General features: G+C 36.2%; 1 pseudogene; it reads left to right on the top strand.

The window, feature by feature from the left end:
- Positions 1–13,010: 13,010 nt before the first annotated feature.
- Positions 13,011–14,698, top strand: LOC149197720 (UDP-glycosyltransferase 86A2-like; annotated as a pseudogene).
- The last annotated feature ends 1,618 nt before the right edge of the window (positions 14,699–16,316 follow it).

Raw genomic sequence — 16,316 nt, 5'->3', positions numbered from 1 at the left:
AGTGGTTGGCGTGCTTCTACAGGTGTTACATTTAGAGATTAGAAGCATTGTCTATGTTGCTACATATGTTGGAGGTGCTTCTACGAGTGTTGGAGGTAGTTTGATGACATGAAGTTGTTGTTGCAGGAGTTGGATACAATGCTACAAGAGTTAGAGATGTTGATACAGGTGTTGTAGATGTTTAGATAGGTTGTCATTGTTGCTTAAGGAGCTGTACATGTTGGTCTTGGTGACGAGGTTAGAAGATTAGGGACTACTTGTCACTGACTTGTTGCAGGAGTCCTTGTCTTATGTCATCAATTCCAAACTTGTGATAGAGTTTTGGAGGTGTGTTTTAGAGTTGATGAAGGTGTTCCTAAAGTTAAATAGAGATTGGAGATGACTTGGTTGTGTTTTTCCTTCATTCTCTGCCCAGTCGCATGGATGGTGAGTCATGGGAGAGACTGAAACTTTACAGTCACTAGAAGGCAGGCATGTGGGAGTGATTGAGGAGCTCCAGTCGAGTTTGTGCAATGTTTCATGTGCGATCGAGCCTTTTCACAAGTTTTTCTCTCCATTCCTTGTGCAATTAAGCTATTTTTTGTATTATAGTGACATTGTTGATCATAACCTTTTGGCATATGGTCGGAAACGTTAGTGGGGCATCTAGAAGCTAATCAAAGTTGAAAATATCAAAATGAAAGTGGATTTGTTGGTTGGATCAAGTCAATGATCTGAATTCGTATCAAATCAAGCATATAAACAAAGTTTGTGGAGCTTAGTAGTTCTTGGTAATTATTGAGTTGAGCACCTCAGTTCATCTATATATTGGAGGAAGCTTAATGCTAGTATGGATAATTCTCTTGATTTGTTAAGTAAGTGTGAGTTTGGAGGATTGTTTGCAAGCTATGTGAGGGTTGTGTGATGAATTTTTTTTTTGACGATGTTGTTGCAGATCAAAGAATATGTTCCAGCCATCATATTTGTGTAGTGAGTGAGAAGGTGAAGTGTGGATTTGTAGAAGTGTGTGGAGAGATTGTGTTGTAGTTTCTGGTGTATTTGGAGATTGGAGATTTGGTTTTTAATTGGCTGCTTTGATGATATGTTTTTGTAGTGCTCATATTGAGCAGTTCTCGATTCCAGCCTGAAATATTTTGAATCAAAAATCACATAGAGGATGGGAGTTGGAGAACTATGGCGAAATCAATCTAAGTGAGAAGTTTTCTCAATCTATTAGTGGTTGGATATTTTGACTGAAACTGGGTGGAGCCTCGTTCATCGTGGTGGCTTCCAGTAGATCAGAGTCTATAGAGTCGATTGGCAGTTCAAGAGTAACCAGGCAAGGATCATTTATGGTGGTGACCTTCAACGGATGGTAGTCCGTAGGTCTGCATGAGAAAGAGTCTCTATTTGAAAGTAGCCATTTGAATCTCTATGTAAATAATTATTTGACATAATAGAATATTTTAGTAGTGCAACAACAATAGGTGGTTTTTTTTTCCTTCGAGAGGATTTTCCACCAAAAATATTTGTGTCCATTGTTTTGATTTCTTTCATGGTTTCTTGTTTATATTTGATGCTTTGATATATACTTTTTCATTTTTATTTTTGCATTATTAAAGAATAACTATTTGGAGAAAAAATTATAAATACCTTCACTATTGATTAACCCCCCCAAGTAATGATCTAGTTTCCAACAAGGAGGTGAAGCACTTGCTTCACAATTTCAAATTAGACTTCAACTTGATAACATCCATGGCCAACACAATTATGGGGAGTGTGTGGTACCTTGATTTCGGTGCTTCGTTCCATATGAGAGTGTGCAAGTAGTTTTTTAGTCGCTTGGAGGAGAAGGATCTCCATATTCATATAGAATTGGGGGATGACAGGAGGTACAATGCTACAGGAATTGGTATTATCAGCTTTGAGAGGGAGAAACCCTCCACTCTTCGCCTCAAAGATGTTATGTTTGTACCTAGGCTAAAGAAGAACCTCATCTGTGTAGTAGTATTGGAGGATAGACGCCTTTCAGAGACACATAGCTACCGGGAAAGTGAAGTAGATTGGAGCTTGAGTAAAGAACCTATTAGAGCCTAGATTTGCCTCAGGCTGAAAAGACAAGGTTCTAGGTCCACATCAAACCACGCTCAACCTCGTAGCTAGCCCTACGAGGATAGGAGAGGGCTCTCTCCGGGTCAATCTCAGTGAAAGATAATCAATGGGGCTTGAGATGACTGAATAACAAACTAATTTTAGGCTAGGTATGAAGTGCAAAGGATTTGATTTGAGTTTTTGAGGGTTTTGTTGGAAAAAAGGGACAGGCAATTTTGGGTCTAGGGATGAGGCACAGTTTCTGCAGAGTTCTGATTGGGGCAAGGAAGGCAATCATTTTGATGCTTTAAAGTGAGTGAATGGATAGATCAGACAGGTGAGGAGCTAAGGAGAGCAAGAGAGTCTCAAGAATTCTCCTTAAACAGATGAAAACATGGAAATTTAAACAAATTCAAAGGCAGAGCATAACAGTTAATGGATTCTACCTTAATCACTCATTTGTTCAAATTCAGAAGAAGAGACAGGAAAATGATACACATAACACTAATGAGCTTACAATTACTTAGAGAAGAACACCATCAAAACATAAAGCCACATGGATCCCAAACAGTGCTACAAAACCCTGGTCTTTCCTTAGCCAAAAATGCAGAGATAGAATGTACAATGATATGCCAAAGCAATCCTTAGTGTCCAACCCTGAAAATGACTTAGGAATTACATGATATAGACTAGCCAAACCTATTCCCTTGCCTATAGGGGTTGAGCTCATCATTCTAGGAGCTGTTTGAACTAATTCTAAATAAGGAACTAAAATCTAGGTAGTCAAACAACTTACCCCTATATGCTAGGAAACTGAGTCATTCACTCACATTTCACATTTTGGTGAATGAATCTTCTAGAACAAGTAAAAATGTGCCAATCATGTTTATCCAATTGCATCAAGATAGATAAAAAATTACATCAAAAAGAAAAACTAGTCAAACTGGCCGAATTTCTGAGCTGGAAGGTGAAAAATTGAGCAAAAATCCTCTATGCGTCGCGCCAAATCCTCTATGCATCATGCCACTTTGAGGCTGCGTTTGAGGCATTTCGTGAAGTCCAAATTGAGCCCAAGATAGCTCATTGGAAATACATGCCTGTCTAATTTCCAACCCAAGTGGAATTTTTCAATTTAAATGTCATTTTCCCCTCCAAAACTACAATCTCCCAAGACTGCTTCCTGTGTGTCAAAATAGGGGTAGAGAGGTCACTTTTTGAGTGTTTTTTGACCTTTTAAGGACCCAAAACTTGCCCAAAATTCTTGTCCATACACTAGCAGTCATGATATTTTATGGAAAATCCAAAAATATTTTTTTTTTTTAATTTTGAGCCCCCTAGCAAAATCGAGCTCCACGTGGCGCGACGCATATGGAGGAAAACCCTGTGTTAAAAATTTCTATTTGTAGCGCCTCTTTGCAGACCCGTTTTGAGGACCTTCCCTATTTTCAAATTGGGCGTGGGATAGCTTGATGGAAAGGTATTTGCGTCTACGTTCCAACCCAACTTGAATTTTTCAATTTTGAGTTCATTTGCCCTGTCAAACGTCAAATCTTGGAGGACTGGTCAAAATGTGCCAAATGAGGCTGCCTCAGGGCAAAGTGCTATTGCAGTCAACTTTTGAAGGGCTTAATCAACTCCAAATGGAGCTCATGATAGCTCATTGGAAAGCTATTTCTGTCTAGTTATCCTTTGATGCATCAAGCAAGTCATTTGGCCAACCAAGCTAGGAGAAAACTTGATTTTCCCAAGGTCACTTTAGAGGTGCATCAATTCTCCCGAGGCAACTGTATTTTAACATTTCTCGAAAACCATGATAGCTGTGTGAAAACTGAAAGAGGATTTTCTTCTTGGGTCATTGAAAGACAAAAACCTCTCTCACTTTTTCCCAATTCATCATTTCTAGCTCAGAAACACAATTTGAAGAAACCATCCCTTTTAAGTGATGAATGGCTTGCTCCTTGGAATGACTTCTCGACAAATAATGGAGATATGATATTCGATGATATGAAATGACATCATACCTTTTGATATCCTTTACACCTCCTCTACTCAAATATCTCTGATCCCATAGCCAACCCTAGCTCAGTGGGAGAGGAAATTAGGGTTTTTGGATTTATGGTTAAGATTTGGGAAAAATGGGAACTTGGGATAGGGGATTAGTGGATTTAAGGGGGTAATGGAACTTAAGGAATAAGGAAATCAATGAAAAAGGTATAAGGGAGTAAACTTGGTGGCAAAATATTCATCAAAACCCTAGGCAGCAAGTTTCTTAGAGGTACTTTAAAAGCTAGGGTTTGATTGTTTTACACAAGCACCATGAAACATACACCATCAAACCATCATCAAAATTTTATGGAAAATAGCTTTGAAGACTCAACCTACTTGTATTAAGACCGATTGATGCAATTTTGGAGCAGATTTGGGCGGACTTGGTAAATTTCAGGCTTCCTGGCTGTATGCGTTGCGCAAACAGCCCAATGCGCCGCGCACTTAGCCCAATGTGCCGCACCTCCCCAGTGCACCACACCTGTGTTATTTTACACTAGGTTCTGAGGACCAGTGCACCGCGCCGGTCAAGTTTCACCCAAACTCACCCAAACTTGTCACTCACTTACCAAAATCATTTTTTTCTTGCTTTTCTTTGCTCTTGGCATATGAATGAACCTCAAACACTTGGACATATGTTTTATACATGAAGCCTTTAAATTCATTTTTCCAAAACCTACTTTCATAACGTTGCAGACTTTGGCACTTTCATTTCAACCTCTATTTTTTCACCTTTTGGCTTTGTTGATGAACTGAATGAGCTGAAGTTTGCTTGTTTTTTGCAGGTGTAGGAACTTCGTAGCCTAAGGAAAGAAACCAGGGTGCAGGTGAAGGAATGTAGCATGAAGAGAACAAAATATACATGATTTTTTACAAAAGAGGCTAAATACTCTGGTTTTTTTTTCTCAAAACAGAGTTTTCAGGAAAAACACATTTTCGGATACTTATTAACAAAATTTATTGGCGATAGAACCTCCTCATGGCCTGCTAGTGATTATCGGACACTCTGAAGCATTTATTGACAAAACCCTAATGAAACCCTAGACCGACTTGACACTAAAACCCTAAAGACAACTTTTGCAAATTTTTAATGAAAAGAAGATTGTATATGCCTTTTTAATGAACAGAAATGAACCAGCAGGTAAATGACATGAGGGACATGAGGAAAACCACTCTCGTCAGATAATCCATGCACCTAATGGAATGCAGATGACTGGGCGGGACTCCTAATATGAAATGCATGCAACAAAGAGATTTTGATCTCTGACGGAGGGCTGAACAGACAGCTCTAACAGAACCTATACAAACTTAAGGTGGGAAATTGTGCTTCATTGGACATAAAGGTATAAAAAGTACAAAGTCGAGATGTTAGAGAACTATTGCATAAGAGATTGGGTCATGTACACCATGGTTCCTTAAAAATCATGCAACAAATTACCATTGGTCTCCCTAAAGGCTCCCTTAACAACCAGGATGTTTGCAAGGGTTGCACATTGGGGAAATATGTCAAATCCACTTTCCATAGCTGAGATAGGAGAGTAGATGAAATATTGGAGTGAGACCACTTTGATGTTTGTGGACCCTTTTCTACAGCCTGCACAAAAAAACATTAGTATTATGTTATTTTTATTGATGGTTTGTCTATAAAATGCTAGATCTTCTTCATCTAGAAGAAGGATGAAATTTTCTCAATTTTTTGAATTCAAAGCATTGGTTGAGAAGGAGACTGGAAATAAGGTGAAGGCTCTGGGGAGCGATAATGGAGGTGAATTTGTTTCAAATTCCTTCAAGTATTTTTGTGCCAAAGAAGGTATTTGAAGAGAACTGATATCACCCCATAACCCAGAGTAGAATGGGGCAGCTAAGATGAATAACGTAAGCATAGTTGGAGTAGTAAGAGCCATGTTGCATGATTAGGGGTTTCCATTACATCTATGGGCGGAAGAATGCAACACGAAAATCTACTCTAAGAACAGAAGTTCTCATTGAATACTTCGTATGATCACACGAGAGGAATGTTTCTCTGAGAGAAAGCCTGATGTGTCTCATTTTAGAATTTTTGGAGCTTCAGTTTATTATCATGTCTCCAGGTATTTGAGGAAGGAACTTTAGCCTACAGCAGAGTTGGGATTTTTGTAGGATACACCGAACCTCCACACAATTACTAGGTGTCTTTACCTTCACTAAGAAAATTGTGAGGAGAGATGTCAAGTTTGATGAGGAGAAGGCTATGATATGCTCTCTGTAATGAGAGCTTAGTATCTCACCAGAGCATCAACTTCTAGCTCCAAAGGAGGAGGCTAAGGATGAGCTTCGAGACTTTGTGGAGTAGCCACAATTGGAGGAGAAAAGAGGAGGTTGAGTAGAGACATCCAATTATCTAGAAACATCTAAAGAAAGGAGAAAGAGAACCAAAGAAGTTCATATATCTATATAGGATGCATAGTATCATGTGGGAGCTCCTACATCATAGTGCAGGAATTGGAGGTCACTTGAGAGGTACAATGGTTACATTGCTCTCATGACAGAGCTCATTGAGATAAAGCCTTCTTCATTTGAGAAAGAAATTTCTCAACTTGTTTGGGTCAATGCCATGGTCAAAGAATATGAATCCATCATGAAGAACAATGTATGTGAGGTTGTGTTGAGACCAAAAGGGAAATCAATGGTTGGTTCTAGATGGATTTAAAAATTGAATCATGCAACTGATGGGAGCATCGAGAAGTACAAGGCTAGATTTGTGGCCAAATGATTCTTTTAGGTGGAGGGAGTAGTCTATGGGGAAAATTTTGCAATATATTCCTTAATAATATCCATTCTAGCATTAACTGCATAGATGTGGTGGAAAATACACCTAATGGATATGAAGACATCCTTTCTCAATGGTGTTGTTGAGGAGGAAATTTACATAGAGAAATCATAAGTATTTGATACATATGTTCGAAAGTCACATGTGTGTAGAATCAAGAAAAAATTGTATGATCTCAAACAGGCACCTTGATCATGGTACACTCAGATTGACAATTATCACAGTGGATTGGGCTTCACCAAAAGTGAAGTAGATGCAAAAATCTATCACATTGTGGTACATGGTAAGTTTCTTATTCTTGTTCTGTATGTTGATGCTTTAATATTGACAGGTGATGAGTATTTGATCCGCTCTTGTAAAGAGGTTCTTATAAGGGAATTTGAGATGAAAGACATGGGCTTAATGCATTACTTCCTCAGGCTGAAAGTATGGCAAGGTGTTGGCGAATTTTTTGTGTCTCAAGGGAGGTATGCCTCTGAAATAATTTAGAGATATCACATGGAGAGTTGTAAGCCTATGGATACACCTCTAACTATAAATTGGAGGAAGGAGAATGCCACTTTAGGTGAAGAGGTTAATGTTACCATTTACAGAAAGCTTGTGAGACCTTTGATGTATCTTGTGAACACAAGACCTGACATGTGCTATGCATTAACCTAGCTTATTCAAGCAATGGTGAGGCCTATCAAGATGTATTGGAAGGTATCCAATAATGTGTTATCGCTTAGAGGCACTATCGAGTATCAATTACGGTACAAGAGGACAGAGGGAGTGAACCTCCAAGGCTTCACTAATGTAGATTGGGAAAGGCATCCATGAGACAAGAAAAGTACTTCAAGTCCTATATTTAGTCTTGGTTCCACGGTTATTTCCTGGTGTAGCAAGAAGCAGAGGTCTATGGCACTCATCTGAGTAGAGCCTGAATACATGGCTACAAGTCAAGTACCATGTGAGGCCATATGGATGAGGAAAATACTTGTGGGTATTTTCAGTGAGGAGATGAATCCAACAATGATATATTGTGATAATCCAAGTTGCATTAATCTCTTTAAGAATTTGGTATTTCATGACACATACAAGCACATTGATAACTGATATCATCATTTTGCGGGATTGTGTGTAGAGGAGAACTATGTTGCTATGCTACATTCCAAGTGAGGAGCAAGATGCTACCATCTTAACAAAAGAATTGTCAAGAGGTAAACTCAAATTCCACAGGTGCATGATATGGGTGGTGGAAAATACCTTTCTTTCTAAGAGGGAGTGTTAAAAAATGTAGCAAGAAAGGTTCAATTTGACTTTAGCCTTAATTGAGTAAATTGAATTTCCACATCAACAGGACAACTTGGAGGCATTCAACTAGTGTGACATGGCTATTTTCACTTAGTTAGCTCAATAAATTGAAGTAAGGGCTTGGAGTTCAATTATGCATGTATTGATTGCTAAATTTTAGCAATCTAGTTTAGTTATTTCCAGTTGTATTCAGTTAAATGACCTCTAATTATTGATAGAGTTAATTGAAGGTCAGTTGTGCAGTGGGACAATAGTCTAACTGAGAGATTTGTCAATGAACTAATCAATCAACCCAAAATAGCCCAGGCATGCATAGAATTCGAACTTCTTAATTGAGGTGGAGGAGATAAGGCCAATGTAACATGAGTTGGATAGTAGTTGAGTGTATAGTTGTTGCATGAAGTCGGGATATCAATTCCTTGGAAATTGCACAAGGAAATAGGGACTTCCCTATTGTTTAATAGCTTCATTTTTCTCATATTTGTGCAAGGAAATGAGAGGATAGAGGAGTGGATAATTGACCAAGTGTTGGCCAAAGGCTCTCATTCAATAGATAGAACACTTATTCTTTTGCACGTTGTGCATTGGGGTGGAGAAAACAATTGTAATAGTTTCTCTATTCAACTAATTAACAAAAAAAGGTTTGATGGGTTTTTCCTAGTTGGGTTTCCACTAGAAATCACTTTGTGCTTGTGGTTTTTCTTATTGCATGTCTATGCATGTTGTTCTAAATTGTGATTTCCATTATACAAATCAGTAGAGTAGAATTGTGTCTCTTGTTATTCAGTTTGAGATCTTGAGAAGTTGCAATTTATATCAAATTTCTATATGCTCCGTAAAGTTTTCATGTTCAAAACTTTATTTACAGTAAACATTTGCAGTAACCCTCATAAATGACCATTTGAAACTTGAAGTGCAAGGAAAATAAACTTTCTCCTTAGCTTGGGAAAGGGTTGAAACAAGTATAGATATAATGTGCAAGGGGATGGAAACACAATGGCTTATTCTTCAAGCTTGAATGAAAACAATCAGGACATACTCACAAGAAAGAATTATTAAGCTACAACATTGAAAATTCTAGAAAAAACTACAAATGAAAATTCTTTGGGGTGTGTATGTTAGATCATGCATTAAGTCTCCGTTGTATACTTTTTTTCTTTCTTTATAACTTAAATCACTTGTACATATAATTCATTACATATTTGCAATTTACCTGATGTTTTTTCTTATAATTTAAATGACATTTATTGTTCAAACTTTACTAAGAAAGTAGATTTCGTTCAACATCAAGACACCTATAAATCTTGGCGAAACAACTAGATCTTGTACACATCCTACATATTTTACAGTGTTTGGTTAGTAGCATAGCATATATACATGCGATTCTGAACCAAAAAACACTATATTATGATAAATTTTATTGCAATGGTGAATTAGGTCACCCATGCATTTTCTAATATGTCACCCATGCATTTTCTAATATTATCTGTGATGACACATTGAACACTACTGTTCTAATAAAAAATTCCAATAATTATAGCTAAATTTGTTGCTTTATTCATGGCTTTTCATTTGAATTGGTGTTTCTATAAATATCCATTATCGACATACTGATCATTTACAAATCAATTTCATCCTCTCACACTTACATGCGGGATTAGGGGAATTGGAGAATAAAAATGGCATTTAGCTCTCTCCATGGCCCTTCATCTAGCCCCCATCTCATGTATGTCTCTATTTCAACCAAATAAATTACCAAATGCAGTGATTGGCATGAATTCATGTATATTCATGAGATTATATATTTGGTTTGCATCTCCGCGTGGCAACCATTCTCACTCCCCCATAACATACAAACTCTTTATCATGTTTTGTAGCTTCACACAAATTTTCACCACAATGTATTGATGAACGATGTAGTAAGAAGGTGTGCAGATATTTCCTTCTGTGGAACTTCCACTGTGTGGAGGAAGATTCCTCTACATAAGGAAACATAATAATATTAATTGGAGATTCGTTTAGCCCCCCCATTTACTTAAAGTACCTGCAATGACATTAGTTCTAGAATTATTCGGTAGAGCCACAAGGACTTCACTTGGGGAGAAATACCATACCACATGCATTCATATTGGGGGACATATATTGAGGGAAAAATGACATAATATATTGATCATATACTAGGGGTAAAGAGTTTTTATATCGTCACGTATAAAAAATGGCTCTCGAAGTTAATGAAAAAATATAAAGGGGTGTAAAAAACGTTAATGAAAAAATGTATAACTACATTATCTAGTGAAAGTAGGGGTTTTTTTTAATTGGGAAGGTGTATTAGGTTCATATAGGTAGGCCGTTAAATAATGTGATTTTTAGAGACATTATCCAATATGTATTCAAATATAGGGTATTGTTTAGTATGCCACAGACACATATGAGATGTTAGAGATTCATTGAGTGAAGGCCCCATGGGTAGAGAAGTAATATAATAATGTCAATGCCAGTGTCAAAGAACTCACTAAAAAAATGACTACTCACAAAATTAGTTTTTTCTTTTCTTTAATTATTGCTTAGGCACTGAAAATGCCAACAATAAAAAGCCCTCCACCATGGAAATTATATCCCATCAAATCTCATTAAACCAATAAAAAATTAGATATAAGATTTCGAGAAAATTAGAATAACAATGTCAATGTGAGTGTCAAAGAAATCACTAACAAAATGACTACTCACAAAATTAATTTTTTTTCTTTAATTATTTCTTAGGCACTCAAAGATACCAACAATAAAAAACTCTCCACCATGGAAATTATATCCCATCAAATCTCATTAAACCAATAAAAAATTAGAAATACCATTTCCAGAAAATTAGAAGATTATTTTTGAATTTATAGGAAAGTAGGAATATTAAGCATTACCTCAAAACTTTAATTAAATTTTCAAAAAACTCAAAAAATATTGGAAATTCAATGCACTTTTACACGATGAGATTGTTAGGTTAATAAGATGTAAGTTCATGTTTTTATTTTTAAATATTTTAATATGCAGCTTTTACATTTTTTACTTTATTTAAAAATTTGAATCTAAATGAAAAAATGAAAATATACGTATGAAATTTATCATTTATCTATTTTATGATTTAGTTATATGTTATAAAGTTTATAAAATATATAAATGTCGTTCATAGGCATTGATAGATATCATTTTTCATTTGTTTCATAAATTTAATATTCATATGAAGTGATTTTTTATTTGCTAATTTCTAATGGTAATTTTATAATTACATCAAGTAATTGTAAAGAGTTAAACATGGTTTGAGAGTTGTAAAATAGTTAATATTTGAAATTTCATTGTTGATATAAAGAAGATTACAAGAATATGTCATCTTTCACCAAAGAAATGCCCTATTGATAAGTTTCTTGATAAATATTGTGTACATGTGTAAATATTTTATGATATTCCTTTCTAGTAAGTAGGACATCATAAAACATGCACAAAGCATCTATCCAAAAATTTATCAACATGATTATGGGTTATGAAAATATACATGAACAAAAAATGCCGTCAAAATAATTATTACTATAATCATTTTTATTTAGAATTTTCATATAATTCATGAAAGACAACTCAATTGATAATTAAAATAATGCAAGCCTAAGAAAAATGAGATACTCAAATTTCAAATCCCCTTTACTGTGATAATAAAAAAAAAAAAAATTAATCCATACCCTCCATACACCCACTAATAACTACTCGTAAGAAAGGTGACAAAAAGGTGATTGGACTCCTCAATATATAGAATAATAATAAAATTAATTATAATACACCTACTAATAACCATAGAAATATTCAAATATCAAATTCCCTCGTTAAAAAAAATTGCGAAGAAGATAATTCATACACTCCACACACCCACTAATAACTACTTGTCAGAAGGGTGATTAGACTCCTCAAAATATAGAATAATAATAATAAAATTGATTATAATAAATAGTACTGTGTGAATTGAATTTAATAAATAATACTGAATTTAGTGCCATCGTACGTAGATATGTCGTCGCATCAGACAAATGGATAAAGAAATGTTATTAAATATATTAATTTGGATAAATAGTCCATGTGGAGTTTTAAGATTGCTGAGGTGAAAGCCATATTTTAAGGGATTAAGGTTCATTTCAAAGGATTAAATTATATTAATTATTTGCAAACAGAAAATGAATATGACAAATTTATTCCTGGGAGATGGTTAGATAAGCAAGTAACCATGATAGAATAAATCAACGATTTGTTTGTTGTAATTTTATATGTCTTTTTAAAAATAATATGATACTGATGGGACAAGACAAAGTCCCAAGATGAAAAGACAAAATCAAAACAGAGAAGCCAATTATTTCGCTAAAAACGATTAAAATGGATATAAAGATGGCAGAAATATTTCAATTTGATGGGTTTTTCATGGGTGTTTAAGGTTGGAAATTCCTACCCCTAACATTGCCCATCTTACAATTTTTTTTTAATTATGTAAACCTATTTTCATTTTACATATTTTTTTTTCTACCTGATATCATATGCCTCTGACAACAGCCAATACAATGAGTGGATTAAGGCCGTCTCTGCTCTTCATTTACGTATACTAGGAAATTAGGGATTCCATAAAAGTAGAAATTAGGGATTCCATAAAAATAGAAATTACGGATTCCATAATAATACGATGGTTCTTCCAACAATACAGTGACAAGCACCCAATATTACACGCACGAGGTTCCTGCAGCTCAGTAATGTTTTATTATAGATTTTGTCAGAGATTTTTTGACCTACTCTTACTTTGCGCTCTATTAAGACTTCGTTCCAGAAGGGAGAGTGCGCGTACTTCCCTGTGCTAACTGCCATCTGCTGCTAACCATGGCTCCCCATGTTTTGGTTATACCATACCCAATTCAGGGCCACATAACTCCGCTGATACGACTCTCTGAGATGCTTTCTTTCGAAGGCATTCTTGTCACCTTCATCAACACGGAATCCAATCATTCCAAAATGATGAAGGCCCGCAGTTATCACGACTCGAATTCAGTTGATCAGAATTCAAACATTCGTTTCGCAGAGGTTTCCGACGGTCTACCCCTGGATTTTGACCGAGAGGCCAATTCTTCGGAATTTCACCGATGTGTAAAGGAGAAAATGAGAGACTCTGCTGAAGATCTTATAAAAAGTCAACTCGATGCAGAAACGGGCAAGCCCCTGTTCTCGTGTATTATCGGCAGCTCCTTTTTGACCTGGGCGTTTCATGTGGCCAAGAAATTTGAGGTTCCTTTCGTCGCATTCTGGTCGCAGTCTGTGAGCGTTTATACAATCTATAGACATCTCTCCATGATTAAATCCAATGGTCACTTTCCGCCAAAAAGAGAAGGTGCACTCTTTCTCGTCTCTTCTGAATTGAAAGATAGATTTAGGTGTTTTGAATATATATAACGAGCAACGTCTTTATTTTTACAGATCCCAAGGACATAATTGACTACATCCGGGTCTTCCTCCATTGCAGCCCGAAGATCTGCCCCAAGATATACAGACGGGAGACGTGTCTCACGCATTCCATAGAAATGTTGTGGAACAAATCGCTTTACTAGAGGATACAGAATGGATTATCGGAAATACAGTCTACGAACTCGAAAGAGAAGCAAATGATGCAGTTCAAGAAACAGCAACTCCCATCTACTCACTCGGTCCGTTTATTCCATCTGTTTACCTTGAAGCCGAGTGCAAACATAAGGAGATGTCAATGAATCCCACGTCATTAAGTCTGTGGGAGGAAATGGATTGTTCGCTTTGGCTAGATTCGAAGGCGAGATCATCTGTTCTCTATGTTTCCTTCGGAAGCAATGTTCGCGTGTCCAAAACTCAGGTGGAAGAGATAGCAATGGGTTTATTGGAAAGTGGGCAGAATTTCGTGTGGGTAGTCCGTCCAGGTATGTTACATTCTGATGATGATTGTGGCGTTCTACCAGAGGGTTTTTCGGAGAAAACGAAAAGCCAAGGCCTTGTGGTTCCGTGGTGTACTCAATTATCAGTTTTATCTCATCCTTCTGTTGGGGGATTCTTCACCCACGGGGGGTGGAATTCAACAATGGAGAGCCTGAGTTTGGGGGTTCCTATGTTGGTTTTTCCACACGGGATTGATCAATACACCAATAGAATGTCTGTGGTTAACAAGTGGAAGATTGGATTAGGGTTGGAGACATGTAGGGACGATGGAGTGATAGCGCGGGCAGAGATTGCAAGAGCTGTCAAATGTCTGGTGGGAAGCAAAGAAGGGGAAGAGATGAGGAGGAAGAGTAAAGAAATTAGAGAAACTATAAGGCAAGCAGCAAGTGAAGGAGGATCCTCTTGCATTAACATGCAACGTTTGGTCGATTATATTGGGACCACGGTCACTGAAAGAGTTGGATCAGAAATATGAGCAGTGTCAACTCTCGCAGAATCTGACAAACTCTGGCGGCTTCCTTAAAGTTTGCTAAAAATTATTTGTATTTCTTGAAAAATATTTGTGTGTCCATCGTGAATTCTGTGACTTCGTAGAAAATAGGAAGGAGCGGAGAATGGAATTTCCGAAATATTTATGGTTATTATTATGTATCTTTTATCTCAACCAGTTGGTAAACTTGTTTTACTTTTAAGCATAAATAATCGAATGCTTCATTAAGAATGAGAGTTGACGGTATCCCATTAACAATACCATACACCATTTCGAGAAGATCGATGAACTTGCATAAACAAAAATATCATTTAAGAATGTGATCTATGTGTTCTACAATTTCATATATTTATATTACAATTTATTGATTTTTTTTTTTACAATATTTTTAAATTTTATTAAGGAAAAATATTAACATGTAGGTTGCCATGTTATAGTTTTTATTACGATGGTTAGAAAATCAAAACTGAGAATGGATTGAAGTTAAATCAAGTTATGACCTTTTACGTTGTATTCATTTAATAATGAAAAGTATAATAGAAAAGGGGTGGATGCCTAAAACATTAAGCTAAGAAATAATGTGTACAATAACAATAGAGGTTTATTATGGTTATTGGTGGCCTTGTCTCATTCAACCATAGGTGAATTGATGTCAATATTTATCAAGTTCCATCCATTGGAATGTGCCATTCAAGAGCTTGGGAATTAAAAATAAGAAGTATAAAGGTGGAAAAACATTTCACATTATGTGAGGGACTAACAAGTAGAGTGTGTGCATATTCTCAACACTCTCAAATAACTAACCTTGTGATCTACCCTATTGATGATATAACTAGCTTTCATGGTTAGATCCATGTTAATGTGGTGAGCAAAAAGGGCCATGCAATCTAGGTGAACCAAATTGGCTAGGCGGGTTGATAGGTACTCTACACATCATACACGGAGGTCCATGCAAATATTACAGAAGTTGTTATAGATGCTCTATCTCTCATCATACCATGCATGTTTGGATAGTAATATGCAAGAGAAAATTAGCACACACTAGTGGAATATCAAACCAAGAGGAAATATGTGAAACATCATCATTAAACAAGGCAACATTTTGTTCTCTCAATATCTAGCAAAAAAAATTAGTTTTAAACAAGCTAAATGAAGTTTCAAACTCAATGGGCCATGGTAGGTGGGAACTGACAAGGTAGCCTATCAATTTAATAAAGTAGCTAGAAATTGCCAATATATGACCTCCAGCAAGGTTTAGATACATCAAGATTGTAAAACCCTTACTGTGACCCTCTTTGTAATTGTACATATTGTCACTGCATTTCTAAGCTAGTATCTATGGGGTTTACATGGCTATGTGTAAGGGTATGGGGGGACAAAGTTCTTGCATGGCCTAGGATAGAGAGAATACATGCTAAAAGGTTAATGAACCTAAGTATGTAATATGTAATCACACTCATATTAATAAAAATACCACACAGTCATAGACCAAGTCAAACAAGAGAGTTGAAGGGTTAGGACCCCATGAGTGGGAAAGGGGTCTATGAGCTAAGTGACAAGGACTTAAGAAATGCATATAAACCAAATATTAATTAGTTCCTAAATCCATTATGCATATATCTTTTATCCTAAGTT

The sequence above is a fragment of the Pinus tabuliformis genome, chromosome 2_2 (genome assembly GCF_031772625.1).
Source record: "Pinus tabuliformis cultivar Carrire ecotype Pingquan chromosome 2_2, CPIR1, whole genome shotgun sequence".
NCBI classification, from domain to species: domain Eukaryota; kingdom Viridiplantae; phylum Streptophyta; class Pinopsida; order Pinales; family Pinaceae; genus Pinus; species Pinus tabuliformis.
This window is presented reverse-complemented; position numbering and strand designations above follow the sequence as displayed.